Source organism: Ascaphus truei, chromosome 1, assembly GCF_040206685.1.
Source record: "Ascaphus truei isolate aAscTru1 chromosome 1, aAscTru1.hap1, whole genome shotgun sequence".
Taxonomy (NCBI): domain Eukaryota; kingdom Metazoa; phylum Chordata; class Amphibia; order Anura; family Ascaphidae; genus Ascaphus; species Ascaphus truei.
Genome location: NC_134483.1, coordinates 406,686,458 through 406,706,274, shown reverse-complemented (window position 1 = coordinate 406,706,274; position 19,817 = coordinate 406,686,458).

Here is a 19,817-nt window from a genome sequence, read left to right as displayed (position 1 = left end):
GTAAAAGTGACTTAACGGAGCTTAGTGCATGACCCCCATTGTCCTTTATTGTCTCTCTGTATTCAGTAGCTTAGTTGATAGCAATTTAGATGGTGTCCACCCTCAGGATGCTCCTTGAGTCACTCCCAGCCAAAGGGCACAAGGAGTGGTCCCAGCTCTTCACTTATCCCCTGGTGGGATAAGAGGAAACGGTTTCCCTCCGCTCCCCTAAGGGAGGGCCTCAAACTGCCAGAGCCCTGACAGCTTGGTTAAGGTAAATCAGGCTCTCTCACGGTAGAGGTAGACTGGCTAAATACAGGAAATGCGGTGCCTTAAGTACCAAACCAGTAGGAACCACCCCGTGCCTCTGATTGGACACAAGACCGGATTACACAACCTTCCCAGACTCAATGCACTGCTACAGTATGAGTGGGGAAAAGCCCTGATTACTCCTGGCAAACCTACCCTTACTAGGCTTTACTGCCAGGAGGAGAGCAGACCTATAGCCCAAAAACCAATCAGGGCTACACACAGTTTAATTTTGACATGACATACTGTACCACATTTAACAAACATTTACAAACCGACAGCAGGTGTTAGGATGTAAGCTTTAGTTTGCTCTTGATTAGAGATGTGTATAATGTTTAGGAAAAATCATGAACTTTGCGACATTTCCTTTTTTCGTTAAAAAACTTGTGAAAAATAGTTTGCTCTATAAATGTTTGTGCACTATTTCACAAAAAAAAGCAAATCCCTACTTTTCATATTTAATGAATGTCACCAATGCAAGTGGCCCCTAAAGCTTTCAGTGAACTTTAAGTCATTTTGTGCTCGTATCGGTGGGATCACAATTTTGTCCGTCTCAGGGACATGGCCATGATGAGAACAGAAAATGAAGACTTACTCTTCCATTCCTGTCAGTAGGAGTTGGATTGGCCCATGTGATCGCATAGACCTAGTTATGTCAAAGTCATGATCAAGAAGGTTTTTACAGAGTTCCGTTGTGCAATATTATATAGTGAATATTTTTTATTATTTTTATAAGCATTTTTTCTCATCCTTAATTCCTTTTTGTGTTATAGAGTATAATTTACTGGATTTAAAAAAAGGAGAGAAACAAATATTTCTCAACAGGTATAGTCAAAGTACAGTATGTTGATTCTTCTCAAATTGTCTCCAGTCTTTGGCTACCGAGCTAAACGATGCTCAGCCCTCTTTGAAGGCACTAGAAGGAGGCAAAACTAGCAAGGAAGAAACGTTTGCTAGTTTGAAAATTTGCAGACACCCCCAATGCTTTTAAAAGGCATTGAACCCCTGCAGGGGATTCATGTATATCTTATGTATAAACTGTTCCTCCAACTCACAATGGTATTGACCAAAAAATGGCAAGTGCACAATAATGGCACATGTATTGCATCCTTGCATCTAGGCAGGGCCGTATTTAGGCGTAGGCCTACTATGCCCGGGCCTGGGGTGGCAAATTTTTGGGGAGAAGCAAATTTCAGGTGAGCCAGTGCTGCAGTCAGTGGCCCAGCTCTCCTCCCCTCCACAGTTAAACTTATTGCCACAGTGTGGGGCCTCTGTTAAGGTCTCTTATCTCCTCCAGTAGGTCGCACTCCTCTTTCTGCAGCAACGCGGTGTCAAATGAAGCCACAATGTCACATGACAACGTGTTATTATGACAACGCCTGAGACGTGAATGGGCTCACAAGTGATATTTTTATTTGCTGTACACTGTACGGTGGAGGATTTTTTGCACTTTTTTTTTTTATCCACCATAATTTATATATTGTGTTGTTGAAACCTATTCCAACTTCACATTGCAAAGTCAGTATAACCATCCTCATACTGAAAAGACCCAAAAGGTTGAAACAGCCGTCTGTGAGTAGAGTTTGATGGTTATGCACTTCTATAACCCAGGCTTGTGCGGAAAAGCTGTGTCATACAGCAGGCATATGGTGTGCTTTTAGGGGTCCATGTTCAAATTGACATGGAGTAAAAGGTGAGCTCATTTGCATGTCATTTCCCAGAGTCCATGGCTGCAGTAGAAGCTCTGTATGCTAAGAGATAATGCTGAAAAGCAGGGTTGCAGACCTGTCTGAAACATGTCAATGTGCTCACAAGTGATAAAAAAATTTTGCAAAACTTGTTGAAAAGCCCTTGTTTAAATGAAAATCATGCTGTAGTGAGCAAGTTATTGTGTTAACAAAACATATACAATATGGTATACAATATTTTCTTTTGGGGTTTAGCTTTTGTATAAGATCATTTAATTTTAACTGGCTCACCTTGCTTCTGTTACTTCACTGTAATGTGCAGTTTATTTCAAGACTGCCCTTGAAATGGACATGCAGTTTGCATGTCAACCACATTGTGAAATGATATGCATTGTTTACCTAAAATCTAAAAATGCCCAAATAGTTTGTCATAATAATTACCCTACTCCTAACCATGTTAACAACCTGCCAAACAGGAAAAGCTGATCTTGCAAACTTATGTTGTAAACTGATCACACAAATGCTAGAGGCAGATGTTCTAGCTGTGTAATCTCTATGGCAGTCACCTTTTGTATTTATTTATTTATTTATTTATTTATTTATAAAAGATACAATATGTGCAGCTAAGATCAAAACAATCTTTATCGTCTAATGCCCCATTAAACATTTTATTTGACATTTGTTTCTGTATCAACATTTACCGGTATGTTTCTTTGAAAAACAGGAAAGTGGTTTAGAAAAATGTCTTCTTGGCTAAATGTTCAGTCTCAGATTCATCCATCTAAGATCATGTTTCTGTAAAGCACGTCTGCTATGATTTAAATCCACTATACTGGATGTATTCGTATTAAATAAGGTGCTAAATTCAATATGCAGACACTCATCACTATGCACTCACCCCTATTCTTATACAAATATACACATACTGTATATAGATACACTCATTCAAATACTGTACATACACAATACATGGACACATGCAGAAATACCCAGACCCAATGAATTACAGTACACATAATAACACTCAGATGTACAAGGAATGTGAATGTAATAAAATATATTTTCTGTCTCTAATACTGAACCACTGAACAGAATGAATGTACTATTCAGGTTAGGAACAACAAGCTAAACTTATTAACAAAATGCCCTGCTCCACGCAATGTCTAATATAATATAGAATGATGAAGGAGGGATACAACTAGTGGAGTAGTTAAACATACACGTGGAAAGAACAGAACTCTAGGCATTGCACTCAAAGGAGAATTTCTTAATAATGGACTCAAAATAATACCCTCCTGTGATCCCTGATTTATGTAGCATTGCTATTGTCGTGGTGATATTAAATAATTGAAGACTTTAACCTTCACGTTGATACATGCTAGCAGGGTCCCATTTGGGGTGCCTAAAACCAGCCAGAGATGTCAGAAATTGATATTCCTCCAATAGGACACACTGTAGGTCAGTGGCTGTATATTTTGTTCTGATATTAGATCAGAACTTGTTACCCATCTATTTAAGGTAGGACACACAGTGAACCCACCTCACATGAAGATACAGGATATACTGCAGATCTGCTTAACACTAAGTACCAGGATATAGACTAACATGTTAAAAAAAATCAAGCATATATCCTCATCTAGAGTATTCACTGTATTCACATTGATCCCAGTAACCTGCCACACCTGTTTGGATCACACTTTAGTGCAAGAGATACATCTCAGTGTTTGAATCCATAGGTGACTTACAGGATATTAGCAACTATTCCCCATTAGTTAGTGGTTCTCGCTCTTTACAATAGTTTATCACTAATTTTACTGTCAACATGTGTGTGACTTGTTTTTGTAAGGTCTTGATTCTGTTCACTGTTTATTTTGGGAGTGTGTTTTGTGCATTCCCTACATGTAATGGAGAAGTAGGAGAGACAACAACAACTGGGTATACCCTGGGCATACAGATCCATTTTCTCAGGGGGGACTTGGTCAATGGATCACTGAGGTACACACCACCTTGTATTTATGCACACCGGTAATTCACACCAACTACCACGCTTGACATACTATTGCAACTCATAGATGACCCAGGCTTGTTGTATACAATATTTACAGAGATTGCACTCAGTTTGTTTTTTAAGCCTGTTTTTAGATTGAGGTTTTTGATGTAGAGTAAAAATTTATTATTTTGAGTCCATTATTAGGAGGTTCTTCTTTGAGTTTACTGCCTAGAGTTTTGTTCTTTCAACGTGTACAGTATGTAGGAACACAAAGCTGTATCGAAAGTGTCTCTCTCTCTATATATATATATATGAATAACAGGGGTTAGGTTATAATGATTATACATTACATGGGTAACAGGGATGCGGGGGTTAGTGGGTGTCTCTCAGCCTGTAACGGGTGCTGATAGTGTGCAGCCAGTTCTGCTGTGGTTTCATCTTCTCCCAGGAGGATCACTATTTTTTGGTTCTCTTCTATATTATGAAAGTTCTGGATAAGAGAGGTGAGTTTCTCCAACTGGGAACTCCTCACTTCAGAGTATTGTGTGCAGCGCAGCAGGACGTGTGTTTCATCGTCTACCTCTCCTAGCTCACATTGCTGGCACAGTCTCATCTCCAAAACTTCCAGTTCTTTCTGTGTCTTCCTGTTTCTATTTCAAGGCTGTGGAAATCTTTCTCTCTCTCTCTCTCTCTCTCTATATATCCATCTCTCTCTCTCTCTCTCTCTCTCTCTCTATCCATCTCTCTCTCTCTCTCTCCCTCTCTCTCCCTCTCTCTGTCTTCCTCTCCTCTCAAACCTATATTTCAGGGTCTGGAACTTCTGGGAGAATCACATGTCTAAACCTTAAACATCAAAAGGTGGGGGTCCCCGACATAGCCAAGTACTACATCGTAGCACAACTGAAGCAGGCTGTAGTTTGGAATTGCGACCCGGCCTCAGCTTCTTGGCTCGAGATAGAGTCACATTATGCCCGCCCCCTCTCCTTCCAAGTGGCACTATGGACCACTGGCAGCAGCGGGGCTAGACCATCAAGGTTTAGTTTGGGAGCAATGAGATGCACGTGGGACATATGGCTTAAAAGCAAAGGGAAGTATGGCCTGGTAGCGTCCCCCTCCCAGCTCACCCCAATCTTTGGGAACCCCAAATTCCCGCCAGGGTGTTCCCCAAGTCAATTTGACCAACTCCAGAGTCACAATATTAGGATGGTGGCCGATCTACTGCAGAAGGAGGAGATTGCTACTTATCAGGCGCTAAGGGATAAATTTGAGATCCAGGGTTTCCACTTGTTTAAGTACCTACAAGTCCGCCACTTCCTTCTGTCACTATCTCCAACCTCCAAATTCCCCCCGCTAACCAGATTTGAATCTTTATGTACCAAAAACACATACCAAAAAGGTCTGATCTCCGAAATATATAAAGGAATGGAGCCACCCTCCACTCCACCGAATCACCGCTATATGCAAAAATGGTCGGAGGAACTAGGCCTCCCAATAGACCTAGAAGACTGGGAGGAGATTTGGATGCAAGCCACTAAAACATCAATTTGCACAACAATAAAAGAAAATATCTATGAAATCTTATTTCAGTGGTACCTGACTCCCGCTAGACTGAGCCAAATCTACCCCGGCACACTAGACCTGTGCTGGCGGGGATGTGGTCAAAAGGGGGACATGGGTCACATTTGGTGGTCATGTCCAGAGATCCAGAGGTACTGGACCATGATCCAGACGCTTATACACAAGGTCTCGGGACTCCCCCTTCCCCTGGATCCACTGTCCCTGGTGCTGAACAAACCCATAGATGACCTCCCGCCGCCAATGTCCAGACTAATCACGGCCATGCTGACAGCGGCTAGATGCTCTATAGCAGCAGCCTGGAAGCAGATTAAGGCCCCCTCGAGAACGACAGTAATTAGAAGAATTAATGAGGTTATGACAATGGAGAAGCTGACGGCTATGCTCCAAAAGAAGATGCCTCAGTTCTGGAACACTTGGGACCCCTGGTTAGAAAGATAAAATCCTAAAGGGCCATGCTCCAGTACCATTGGGACCCCCCCCCTTGTCTCCAGGGAGGAGTGGTGGGGAGGCATCTGTGCCCCCCCCTTCCTACCCACCCACCCCCCCTCCCCTGCCTGTTTGTCTCCCCCCCCCTACCTCCCCCTCCCCCCATCTTTCTCCCCTCCTCTTTTCTCCTCCCACTGAAGGAAACGTGTACTGTAACTTTTGAACGTGTCCAATAAAAAAACTGTTATAAAAAAAAATCAAAAGTCTACACATTTACGGGCAGATGTTCTACCAAAGAATCTCTGGGATCTAAAACCCAAATCTCCAGGAGGCGTTTCCCTAAGACTCCCCAATATGCCTTCACTTCCCCTGTCCACTAAGTCAGCTTGGATGGAGTTAATGGTATGAGGAAAAGAGACTCTTCAAAGAACAACCTGGAGCTCTTCAGCCACTCCCCCCTGCATGTCTGCCTGAGGTCCAGTACTCTGCTATGCTGCTGTTTCATTCTACAAAAGAACCTCTGGGACATAACACCCGGTTTGTCATTGTTTTCTGCTATTCGCTATTGTTTGGTAATGTTGCAGCTGTTCTATTGCTTTCTGAAACTCACCAGCCCTCTCACCCGCAGTACCCAATGTTTCAACCTACCCTGCCTATATCTTAATACACACACACATTCCCAGCTAGCTCAAACTCCTACACCCACCACATCATGAATATATTTATGCCAAAATGAGTGGTACTGAGCGTGGCAAATGTATACAACAAAAGACAGAGGTGCCCAATGCTACATCAAATTGACAAAACATATATGGTAATAAGTATAAAGTTTAAATACTTCAATAATAATAGTAATTACTTGGTTATTTAGTTAAACCCTTTGGACAAAGCATCGTAAGCCTGCATACCACGTCAAGGTAAACCAAATTAATGCAGGTCCTAACACTAAAACTGTGAACCCTTCCTTTTACCTCTGTATGAGGGGAAGCAACTACAGTGAGTCTTGTCCATTCAGCAAAATGAATACAAAAAGGATGGGGGAGCACAATAGTTGGAAACAGGCAGTGTTATAGAACTGATAATTGCTCTTTTTAAGGTGGAGCAGTTATAACCTGAGCAGGTGTAGTGGCTCAGGTGTCTAATGTCTAATTGGGAGGATAGGCACACATGGGTGTATGTGTGTTGGTGTGAAAGTGAAAAAAATAAAAATAAAGGTATATAAGACTTACACGGCCTTGTGTAAGCCCAGTCACATCAGAGTTTCTTTAGGAGTCCCGTGTACTTCTGATGAGGCTTTTCTTCTTGCGATGCGGGTTCTTCTTCTTGATGTATGGGCCACTTGCTTCGTTGGTTCACAGTGCCGCTTCAGGGGGATTTCCTCTCGTATAAACAGAAAGGAGGATAGGGTTAACACATATAATTGTATACACGTCAAATGAGGGGGGGGATGGTGTGTTTATAGACCACCAAGAATTGTATTCTATATAGTATTATCTGGCACTCACACGGACTAGTGTGAGTGTGATCCTATCTTGGTATCTTGTTCAATTAAAGGTGTTGCCCAATCAATATCAGGTGATGAAAGGGTAGGGTATAGGGGTATTAGTAGTAAATATATCACAATACTCACACGGGCCAGTGTGAGTACACACTCCTAGCGGTATCTTGCTCTTCTGTTCCAGTTGTCACTGATGGTGAAGATGGGGTTAACAGATAAAAGACACTAATGTCTGGGGGGTAAAAACACTAACTTTAATAAAAACATGAAAAATAAAACAAACTCAGAATACAAACGATTCTGTGGAAGGTGAATGCAAAGGGTAGGCAGTACGGTGTATAGTTGTAGGGGGTCTCTCTCTTCCACGTCCGGATGGAGAGCTGCAACTGCACCTCCGCCTCCTCTGTAATGTGCTTTAAAATGTTCCAGGTTAAGAGCAACGCGTTTCGTCCAAGTACTGGACTTCCTCAGGCTTGTGTAGGTGGTCTTGCTCTTCCCAGCTTCTTTTATGCCAGGTTTGGCCAATCGTGGCCTAGGTGTGGTCTCCGTCCCGGTTTCTGATGCGACGCGACGTCGCCATCTTGTGGAGTTGCGCACGCTTCCCATCTTCTATTGGTGTCGCGCGTGTGATGAATTCAAGTCACTAATAAAGTTTTTCGTTGTTGAGGAGTTGCGTGTCTTGCTGGCATAGGCAAGGCAGCCCCATATCCTTAGTGGTGTCCGCGGATGTCTCAATAAAGTTTGGTTTTGAAAAAAAAAGGTTTGGTATTGAAAAAATGAGGAAGGGAAAGTTACGCACACAGTCCCCTGCATACTGCATAGTTGTGTGCTCTGTTGAGTGTCTTTGGGTGTTCTCCTTATGTCGTGGAGTCTCAAAAGGGATAAAAATGACATGGAAGGTGTCAAGGGTATACCTAAGGTTGCTGCTACATAGGATATATTTGCTATACTGTGCCATAAGTCTCTCAATGTATAATTAAATAATATTGTTTATTTGTGATAAATTATGTGTCTTTTTTTGGGTACTCATATTGTTAAAAAGGTGATCTTGATTTTAATTTTTATATTTTAAATTTTGTTGCTCAAAAAATGAAAGATATAATTCAATCTTGGGTTTATTAATTTATAAATAGTGTATATTCTAATGTGAATTGCATGATAAAGTGATAGATATAATCTGGTCTTTTGTTGATAAAAAGGTGATTAATATTTAAAGTGCAAGGTGTTTAGGTTTAATTTAATTAAATTAGATTAATTGGTCTGTTGTAAATTGATGGAGGTGGTTTGTGAATAATACATATCTTAATATAAGTTGCATCAAAAAGAAGTGTATATAAAAAAATATAATATTCTTTTACTAAAAGTGGGTAATTTAAATGTTTAAAGTGCAAAGTGATTAGGGTTACTTATGTGAGATTATTTTAAATACCTATTCAAAATTGGTGAAAATAGTATTAGTAGGGATAATCAAATGTTGATATTCAACTAGTAATAGTAAGTGACATGCTAAATTGAAATCCTATGTGAGTAAGTATGACAGGCGAAATACCATGTTCTAAGTGTGTGCTATCCAAGTTTAAAACGTACTGCTAAATAAGGTAGGTAGAATTGGTGATACCTGAAGCAAGCTAATGTAGATATAAAAACAGCAAACAATATCTAAAAATGAAACTGGAGAAGGGTTTCTATCTTTAATAGATCGGAGCAAAAAAGATTTAAAAAGGGGTATTCTATAAGATGAAAAATATTAAAAATGGGGTTCTGCGTTTTAAAAAATGAGGTTCTGCGTTTTAAAAGGCGGTCGTGGTTAATGCAGTCCAATCCTAAAAAGCAGAGGGAATTTCAAAGTCTTGAGTGGATATATCTGTTTGTTGGAGGAAAAAGGGTAGATTAGTGATTGCCATGGATTAAGCATAGATGTTGTCCAATGAATGGAGTGTGTGGGCCGTAGCCTGGGTGCTCACATAAATGCCCCCAGATCTATGTCTATGTTGAGTCCTCTGGGTATTAGTGTCCTTAATTTGTATATCCAGAAGGTTTCTCGTAAGCTTTGCCAACGAGAAACCTTCTGGATATACAAATTAAAGACACTAATACCCAGAGGACTCAACATAGACATAGATCTGGGGGCATTTATGTGAGCACCCAGGCTACGGCCCACACACTCCATTCATTGGACAACATCTATGCTTAATCCATGGCAATCACTAATCTACCCTTTTTCCTCCAACAAACAGATATATCCACTCAAGACTTTGAAATTCCCTCTGCTTTTTAGGATTGGACTGCATTAACCACGACCGCCTTTTAAAACGCAGAACCTCATTTTTTAAAACGCAGAACCCCATTTTTAATATTTTTCATCTTATAGAATACCCCTTTTTAAATCTTTTTTGCTCCAATCTATTAAAGATAGAAACCCTTCTCCAGTTTCATTTTTAGATATTGTTTGCTGTTTTTATATCTACATTAGCTTGCTTCAGGTATCACCAATTCTACCTACCTTATTTAGCAGTGCGTTTTAAACTTGGATAGCACACACTTAGAACATGGTATTTCGCCTGTCATACTTACTCACATAGGATTTCAATTTAGCATGTCACTTACTATTACTAGTTGAATATCAACATTTGATTATCCCTACTAATACTATTTTCACCAATTTTGAATAGGTATTTAAAATAATCTCACATAAGTAACCCTAATCACTTTGCACTTTAAACATTTAAATTACCCACTTTTAGTAAAAGAATATTATATTTTTTTATATACACTTCTTTTTGATGCAACTTATATTAAGATATGTATTATTCACAAACCACCTCCATCAATTTACAACAGACCAATTAATCTAATTTAATTAAATTAAGCCTAAACACCTTGCACTTTAAATATTAATCACCTTTTTATCAACAAAAGACCAGATTATATCTATCACTTTATCATGCAATTCACATTAGAATATACACTATTTATAAATTAATAAACCCAAGATTGAATTATATCTTTCATTTTTTGAGCAACAAAATTTAAAATATAAAAATTAAAATCAAGATCACCTTTTTAACAATATGAGTACCCAAAAAAAGACACATAATTTATCACAAATATACAATATTATTTAATTATACATTGAGAGACTTATGGCACAGTATAGCAAATATATCCTATGTAGCAGCAACCTTAGGTATACCCTTGACACCTTCCATGTCATTTTTATCCCTTTTGAGACTCCACGACATAAGGAGAACACCCAAAGACCCTCAACAGAGCACACAACTATGCAGTATGCAGGGGACTGTGTGCGTAACTTTCCCTTCCTCATTTTTTCAATACCAAACCTTTTTTTTTCAAAACCAAACTTTATTGAGACATCCGCGGACACCACTAAGGATATGGGGCTGCCTTGCCTATGCCAGCAAGACACGCAACTCCTCAACAACGAAAAACTTTATTAGTGACTTGAATTCATCACACGCGCGACACCAATAGAAGATGGGAAGCGCGCGCAACTCCACAAGATGGCGACGTCGCGTCGCATCAGAAACCGGGACGGAGACCACACCTAGGCCACGATTGGCCAAACCTGGCATAAAAGAAGCTGGGAATAGCAAGACCACCTACACAGAGCCTGAGGAAGTCCAGTACTTGGACGAAACGCGTTGCTCTTAACCTGGAACATTTTAAAGCACATTACAGAGGAGGCGGAGGTGCAGTTGCAGCTCTCCATCCGGACGCGGAAGAGAGAGACCCCCTACAACTATACACCGTACTGCCTACCCTTTGCATTCACCTTCCACAGAATCGTTTGTATTCTGAGTTTGTTTTATTTTTCATGTTTTTATTAAAGTTAGTGTTTTTACCCCCCAGACATTAGTGTCTTTTATCTGTTAACCCCATCTTCACCATCAGTGACAACTGGAACAGAAGAGCAAGATACCGCTAGGAGTGTGTACTCACACTGGCCCGTGTGAGTATTGTGATATATTTACTACTAATACCCCTATACCCTACCCTTTCATCACCTGATATTGATTGGGCAACACCTTTAATTGAACAAGATACCAAGATAGGATCACACTCACACTAGTCCGTGTGAGTGCCAGATTATACTATATAGAATACAATTCTTGGTGGTCTATAAACACACCATCCCCCCCCCCCTCATTTGACGTGTATACAATTATATGTGTTAACCCTATCCTCCTTTCTGTTTATACGAGAGGAAATCCCCCTGAAGCGGCACTGTGAACCAACGAAGCAAGTGGCCCATACATCAAGAAGAAGAACCCGCATCGCAAGAAGAAAAGCCTCATCAGAAGTACACGGGACTCCTAAAGAAACTCTGATGCGACTGGGCTTACACAAGGCCGTGTAAGTCTTATATACCTTTATTTTATTTTATTTCACTTTCACACCAACACAAATACACCCATGTGTGCCTATCCTCCCAATTAGACATTAGACACCTGAGCCACTACACCTGCTCAGGTTATAACTGCTCCACCTTAAAAAGAGCAATTATCAGTTCTATAACACTGACTGTTTCCAACTATTGTGCTCCCCCATCCTTTTTGTATTCATTACCTATAAGGGTCCTGGATAGATCCTGCTGGGGTTCCGAGTCACAAGAGGATACCACTCGAAAACCATTTACAGGCAGTATTACACCACTCTTTTCATACTTCTGCACATCAGATATAACAAACAGAGATAGCGCCCGGGTACCTCCTCAAACAAACCCATTCAGCAAAATGCCAGAATCCCCAAGTTAAAAAGGTGGGGAGGGTTGAGCTCTGGGGGGAGGTGCCACCTAACTTCATTTAACTGTTACCAATCAGAAATTGATTAACACACACAAATTCCCAGCTAGCTCAAACTCCCACACCCACCACATCATGAATATATATTTATGCCAAAATGAGTGCTACTGAGCGTGGCAAATGTATACAACAAAAGACATAGGTGCCCAATGCTACATCCAATTGACAAAACATATATGAAATGTCTGCAATCTTAATGTATAACCTTTGTTCATTTAATGCAACCATGTTTTATTATAATTCTGGCTCTTCTTGCCTTGTTCCACATGTGTAACAAAATAATTGTATTTATTTGTAGCTGTTCTCCAACTGACTGTTAAGTATTGGGATGTCCCCTTAAGTGGACGCCTGTATTAAATTAAAAATAATAATTGATGATGATGATGTTAGAACATTTGCAGGATGGGAGGGTGAATGTAAAATGACAGTAGTTTCAGGTACCGTATATTCCGGCGTATAAGACGACTGGGCGTATAAGACGACCCCCCAACTTTTCCAGTTAAAATATAGAGTTTGGGATACACACACACACACACACCACTATACATATATATATACACTGGCGACACACTTTATTCGAGCTCGGCTAGTCCCACGAATTCGGGTATACCCGGGTGTATTGAGGTTTGTGACTGTTTTCTGCCCGAGTGCATTGAGGTATTTTCCAAGCAGGGATTGAAGCATTTTATTCCCGCTGGCTGCAATACTGCACAGTATATATATATATATATATATACTGCATTACAATTCATGAATTTATGCCATCTGGTAGACACGCGAAGCATTGCAGCCTATTAAATCCTAATCATTATCATTTAACAGATCAGCCGCCCGTCAGCCAGGCATGAACCATGGCTGGGAAGGGAAACGCAACGGGGCTTCTCAGAGGTGAGGAGCGGCACATTCCAGGTATCTGCCAGGTACATACCGGGTATTTGCTCGAATAAAGTGTGTCGGTGCAGTATATATACACACACACACATCACTATACACACACACATCATTATACACACACACACACACACACATCACTATACACACACACACACACACACACACACCACTATACATATATATATACACACACACACACATCACTATACACACACACACACACACACACACATCACTATACACACACACACACACACACACATCACTATACACACACACATCATTATACACACACACACACACATCACTATACACACACACATCACTATACACACACACACACACACACACACACCACTATACATATATATATACACACACACACCACTATACAGGCATACCCCGCATTAACGTACGCAATGGGACCGGAGCATGTATGTAAAGTGAAAATGTACTTAAAGTGAAGCACTCCCTTTTTCCCACTTTTGATGCACGTACTGTACTGCAATTGTCATATACGTGCATAACTGATGTAAATAACGCATGTGTAACAGGCTCTATAGTCTCCCCGCTTGCGCACAGCTTCGGTACAGGTAGGGAGCCGGTATTGCTGTTCAGGACGTGCTGACAGGCGCATGCGTGAGCTGCTGTTTGCCTATTGAGCGAAATGTACTTACTCGCGAGTGTACTTAAAGTGAGTGTCCTTAAAGCGGGGTATGCCTGTACATATATATATATATACATACACACACACATCACTATATACACACACACACACACATCATTATACACACACACATCACTATACACACACACATACATACACACACACATACACACACGTGAAAGTACTACTGTACTGCATGCTCGGCTCCCCACGCTGCTGAACACTGGAGGAGTAAAGACAGGAAGAGGAGGCTTGTGTCTGTGTGCAGAGGGACGCCCCGCCCCCTCTGCAAGCACAGGGAAACAGCAGCAGCACAGAGCTTCTGCCTGCCACTGCTTTGCCGGTGTATAAAACGATACCCGGCGTATAAGACGACCCCTGACTTTAGAGAAGATTTTCCAGGGTTAAAATGTCGTCTTATACGCTGGAATATACGGTATATCCGTCTGTGACTCAATTATTATATTTTTAAAAACAGAAAGCATTTGCAGCTCAAATTTTTACACATTTGCCTATCTCTACTACTAGTCTTCACAAGAAAGCCTATATTGTATAGCTAATTTAGCATTCCTTCCAATCTATAACATTTTTAGCTTTGGTAGCAAATATTGAAGTAGTTGATACTAGTTTTTTTTTATTATTATTTTTATAAAAATGTTTTACCATGAAGTAATACATTGAGAGATACCTCTCGTTTTCAAGTAAATAGTTGATGTTAGATGATTTATAGAATCCCCTTCAGGCAGAATCACTCAAAAAAGGTTTATTGATGATACCTTTTTACATTATTTTGGCAGGGAATCATCTTGATGAGGCAGAACAATTACTGAGTTACTGTGGGAACTTGTATTTATCCTGCTCAGTAATTCAATAAAAGAGTCGTTTGCCTCAATGAAGCAGATCCTCCATTCTAAATATGCCAGAATTAGTTCAATTTGAAAAACATTGTAAATATTTATTGGTTTCGACATTTTTTCCAAAATAAATGAGTATGTATTTTTTGACTTGTGAAAAAAAAAAGAAATAACCTTTGCTGTAAAGTTTCTCAGATTTGATAATTTCTTAAAAAAATTGTGTGACTTTTACACTGTATACTATACAAACACATATATTCTGGAAAATAAGATGCTCCTTCAGGAGTGAAACGTGCTTCGGGCTAGAGTGACATCATATTTTATGGGGTAGGAGAAACATAGGCGTTCTGGTGCCAAATGCCCTCTATGTCTGTCTATTAAGCAAAATACATGGCTATGAAATTATTAATAGCTGCTTAGGTTGAAAATGGACATTGAAACTATCAGTGAGAAACAAATGCATTAGTTTAGTTCTAATTATATAGAGTCAAGAGGATTTTTTGGATAGGACATTTTACCTGATTTCTCCTCAGCCTAGTAGGCAGTGATGAATTAGAAAACCTTCTAGTTCAAATAATAATATTTAGAGTGGTATCCATTATCTTTCTTTCACTTATTAGGAATTAACCACTATTTTTCTATTTTTCATTTTAATTTGGTCTGTAACTGTTACATACGCCTATAATATATACTATCTCTAACTGTGCATGCTATTTCTTGTATATAATGTATACCCTGTTCACTTATGTAACTGTATTTGTAACCATGTTCTATTTGTCATCTTAACTCTATGCCCAGGACATACTTGAAAATGAGAGGTAACTCTCAATGTATTACTTCCTGGTAAAATATTTTATAAATAAATAAATATAGATACTTACTAATTTAATCTAAAGAGAAGGTTCACATTGTTTATGATTGTTATTATACATCGGCATTATCTACCTTGCAGAACCTTGTTTCAGGTAATAAATTGTGTTTTGTTTTGCGTTTAGTCAAGTTCCTGTGTGACGTTTCTCACCGTAATACATAGTAGTGTATTTATCTGCCTGTTGTAATTGATTTTATTTTTTTGGAGGCCTGATCAGTACTTGACACTTCAGGTGAAGGTACGTGCTGTTTTTTTTTAACTCTTTCATGCATGTGATTTTGCTGAGCTGTTGAGAGATCCAGAGAGCTTACAGGAAAAATAAAAACGTTTTCCTTCTTCATGATCTCCAGGGAACTGAACTCTAAGGGCTGGTCCCTGCTGGCTACTGCAGCGCCCGCTGTGGCGGACGCTGCAGGGACAAGAGCCCTTCCCTCAATGGCGCCGGGTCCGCTGCGAGGGGGGGCCGCAGCGCTGTGGCGCGAGTTGCTCATCTCCTGCTTTCAATAGAATTGAGAGCAGGACTCGCTACGGAGCGCTAAGCCACGCCCCCCGGTGGTTCAGCCAATGAGGGCGAACCTGCCGGGTGACGTCATGGCCAAGCCCCCGTCAGACCCTTGCCACGCCCCCCCCCTGGTCTTTTGGTCTGCAGCTCCCTGCAGACCGGGGAATCGGCTGCACGCGCCGCCAGTCTCGCGGGCGCGCGTGCAGCGGAGGTACTGGGGCCTCAGCCTTAGGGCTTTATTATATATACACACAACACAGTGGCCTTTCAGGCTGTTTTCGTCCGCACATGTTAATGGACGTCAAGAAGTGCTTTTGGAAAAAAGGGCCTGAAAGGCCACTTTGGTGTATACAGTATATAATTAAGAATTAAGGATTCTGTTACCTTAGATACTGTATCGCTGTGCCATTGGTGGTGAGTAGCCCGTGCAAGTGTTCCTTTTCACTCCCTTTAACCAATTTTAAGTGGGATCCCTTAAACTACCTCAGTAGGAACTTTGGTACAAGCTACGTTGCTGACGCTGCTGACTAAGCTGACTGACTAAGCTGCCACCATTGCCATCCTGCTCGTGGCACCCACTAGTCTACCTCACCACCCCCATCATCATCATGAGTACCAGGTGTCAACTTGCCAGTAGCATCATTTCATATTTTAGGGGGGGTTTTACCATTATGTGGGTGCCCAAACAAGACAGCCAATACAACATTGGTACATTTGTATACCAAAAACAAACCATGGCACACCTGTTTGTGAAAACTAATAGTTTATGTTCTGACAGTCATAATTTTCAGTACGCAGCAGAGATGTTTTCATTCATCCCCATAAAAGGTATAATAATTTCTAGTGTCACATTAGTAAATTATTTTTTCAACATGCAACCTTCATCATTAAGTATAAATACAACTTAATTTAGACATGTGTAATTTTCTCGAGCTTTCAATTAATTTCATAACAGTTCATTGCCCTGTTTGTTAAATGTTTATGTAAATGGCTAGTGAAGAAAAGCTGTTATACATAAAGGAAAATCCCCAGTACAGTAATATTATTTTAAGAGATAATTAAAGTGGGCTGCGCATAGAAAACTGGAAACATTAATGGACTATAATTGCAGTACTTGAAAATGAGTATTTCTAACAGACAGAACTATTTACTTCCATTTTGGAAATTAATGTCATACCGCCCCCTGGATAGCTGTGCTTCCTAAACAGATCTTAAAGGACCATTGCCTTTAAAAAACAAAAAATGATACCCCCTCCCCCCCCCAAGTGGGACGCAGGGGGTCACCGGAGCAAAACCGTGTTCATTTCAGTTCTGGAGAGGGTCCCCCTGCTCCCTGAGATACATACATCAGAAGGTGATGCTGGTATCTCACTGCTGTCCTGCGTTATGCTGGCCAATAGGAAGCTGTAAAGGATGACATTGTGGCTGCCTTTTGGCCTGAGGGATCTTTAAATAGACATTTTCTGTGCCCAACCGGGCTCCTATCAGCAGCCCCTTCTGATGTAAGTGTCTCTGGAAGCAGGGGGACCCTAGAAACCCCTGCTTCCCACATAGTAAGAACAAAGTACAAAAAAACCCAAGAGGTATAGTCACTATACAATACATTTGACTGCCGGAAATATATATTTATTTTTTTTCGCATACGGTGCAATCACTATCTAGATAATGTATAGAGAAATCTCAATATTATCATCCTTCTTGATGATTAAACCACATGCTTTTACTTTTTATTCATTTGGCAAAAGAGATGTCAGCTGGGCTGAACAGTCAATGAGGCAATGATTGCTCAAAGCTAAACAAGTAGAGCATTTGTTTTTATTCTGTCCATTGTTAATGTAGTGTGATTTATTGTTTTCATGCTTTCAGAACAACTCATTTAGAAATTGCAAAGTCGATTCTTCGCTAATTAATATATAGAAGACAGGTTCCTCTTCCCAGTGTTAACATCCCAGCCCAATTATGGACTGAATCTTGATCCTCTCTGCTCAATTTCAGTACAAGTTGTTTTCCCCGAAGAAGTGTTCCTTTACCTGAGATATTCTCTCTTCTTATTCTTAACATTTCCCATAAACTCAGTCTAGTTAACAAATAATACCCGTAGGGGGAAAGGCTATATTTAGAATCATGTCCTATTTCACCTTTCCTGTCTCACCCTCAAATACTTTCTGGGCAAGCTACCCAGCTACCTGAACAAGCTCCTCGCCCCTACCACATGCAGCACCTATCACCTGAGATCAGACTCCAAAAGACTGTTCATGGTCCCAAGGCTCAACAAAGTATCCGGACATTCCTCCTTCTCCTTCCGTGCACCCCAAAACTGGAACAACCTACCAGAGACCCTCACATCCACCACCAGTTTAAGTTCTTTCAAATCTAAGGCTGTCTCACATTTTAACCTGGTCTGTAACTGTTTCATACGCTCATAATATATATTTTCTTTAACTGTGCATGCAATGTCTTGTATATAATGTATACCTTGTTCATTTATGTAACTGTACTTGTAACCATGTATTATTTGTTTTTCTCTGTGCCCAGGACATACTTGAAAACGAGAGGTAACTCTCAATGTATTACTTCCTGGTAAAATATTTTTTTAAATAAAAAAAAAAAAAAAAATTCTTTGTATTTCATTTTGCACTAATAAAAGGTTGCCCCATTCACCACCAAGGGGGTGATTATGTACACTCCAAAACAGTCACGCTGGTTGTTTTTGAAGCCAATGGGGATTTAAGCTGAAAATGTCCAGAACTACTGCTACACTGTATATAGATTTGCCCGTTAAATTTGCTGCCGGTATAATCTGGAGTGAAATGTGCTATTTTCTGATGGTCCTCTGTGTAAAAATGACTTTTTCTTTAAAAAAAAAACCCACACTTTTGACATTGGTTCAATTTGTGTTAGGAATGAAGGAATGCATTAGGAATACATTGTGGCAGCCACATAACTTAACTTCACTTACCATGTAATTTTTCTGCTGTATTATTATATTTATTTGTTCTGTCTTGAAAGAAACATATTAAAGTCTCTTTCTTTGGCACTAAACAACATAAGTATTTTGGACTAGGTTTATTTGATTTGAATTCCATATAAGACAGACTTCATAAATCTGTTTAGCAGCATTGATTTGAATTGTAAACACTATAAACAGTATTTGAAATTGTGTATTTTTTTTTTTTTTATAAATGTACGTAAAGTCTCCTCCCCTCAAAGGATACCACAGTATCATAAGATACTGTAGATGAGTCTCTCTGGTTTTAAAATATTTTCTCTATACCTTCTATACAGTAAATACTGTCCATTCTAGTACATTTTTAAGCAGTATTCCCTGATATGTCAGGCCCCTCTTAAACTCAGTTAAAAATGTTAATATCCAACAAGAAAAATAGAGAGCGCATGTAACCTGTATTTTTTTTATTTTAAAACAGTAGAGGAACGAATGTTTTAGGTAATAACAAATGGCACATCTAAAGTTTGGTCTTCACATGATTAAAAAGAAAAAGAAGGTTTATACTAGAAGGGATTTTGCTGCCTATCAATTTAGATGTAGCCCTTGTATACCCCCTCCTAAGTGAGATTGGGGTCTACTTCTCTTGCTACTCCATATTTGCAGTGGTGCGGACCTGTGTGGCAACAATGGGGCTGAGTGCTCTGCGGTGTTGCGGGGAGAACAGGACAGGATTTGCAGGGTACCTTATTCGTGGTTGCAGCGCCTCCAGTCAGCATGGATCCTCTGGATGG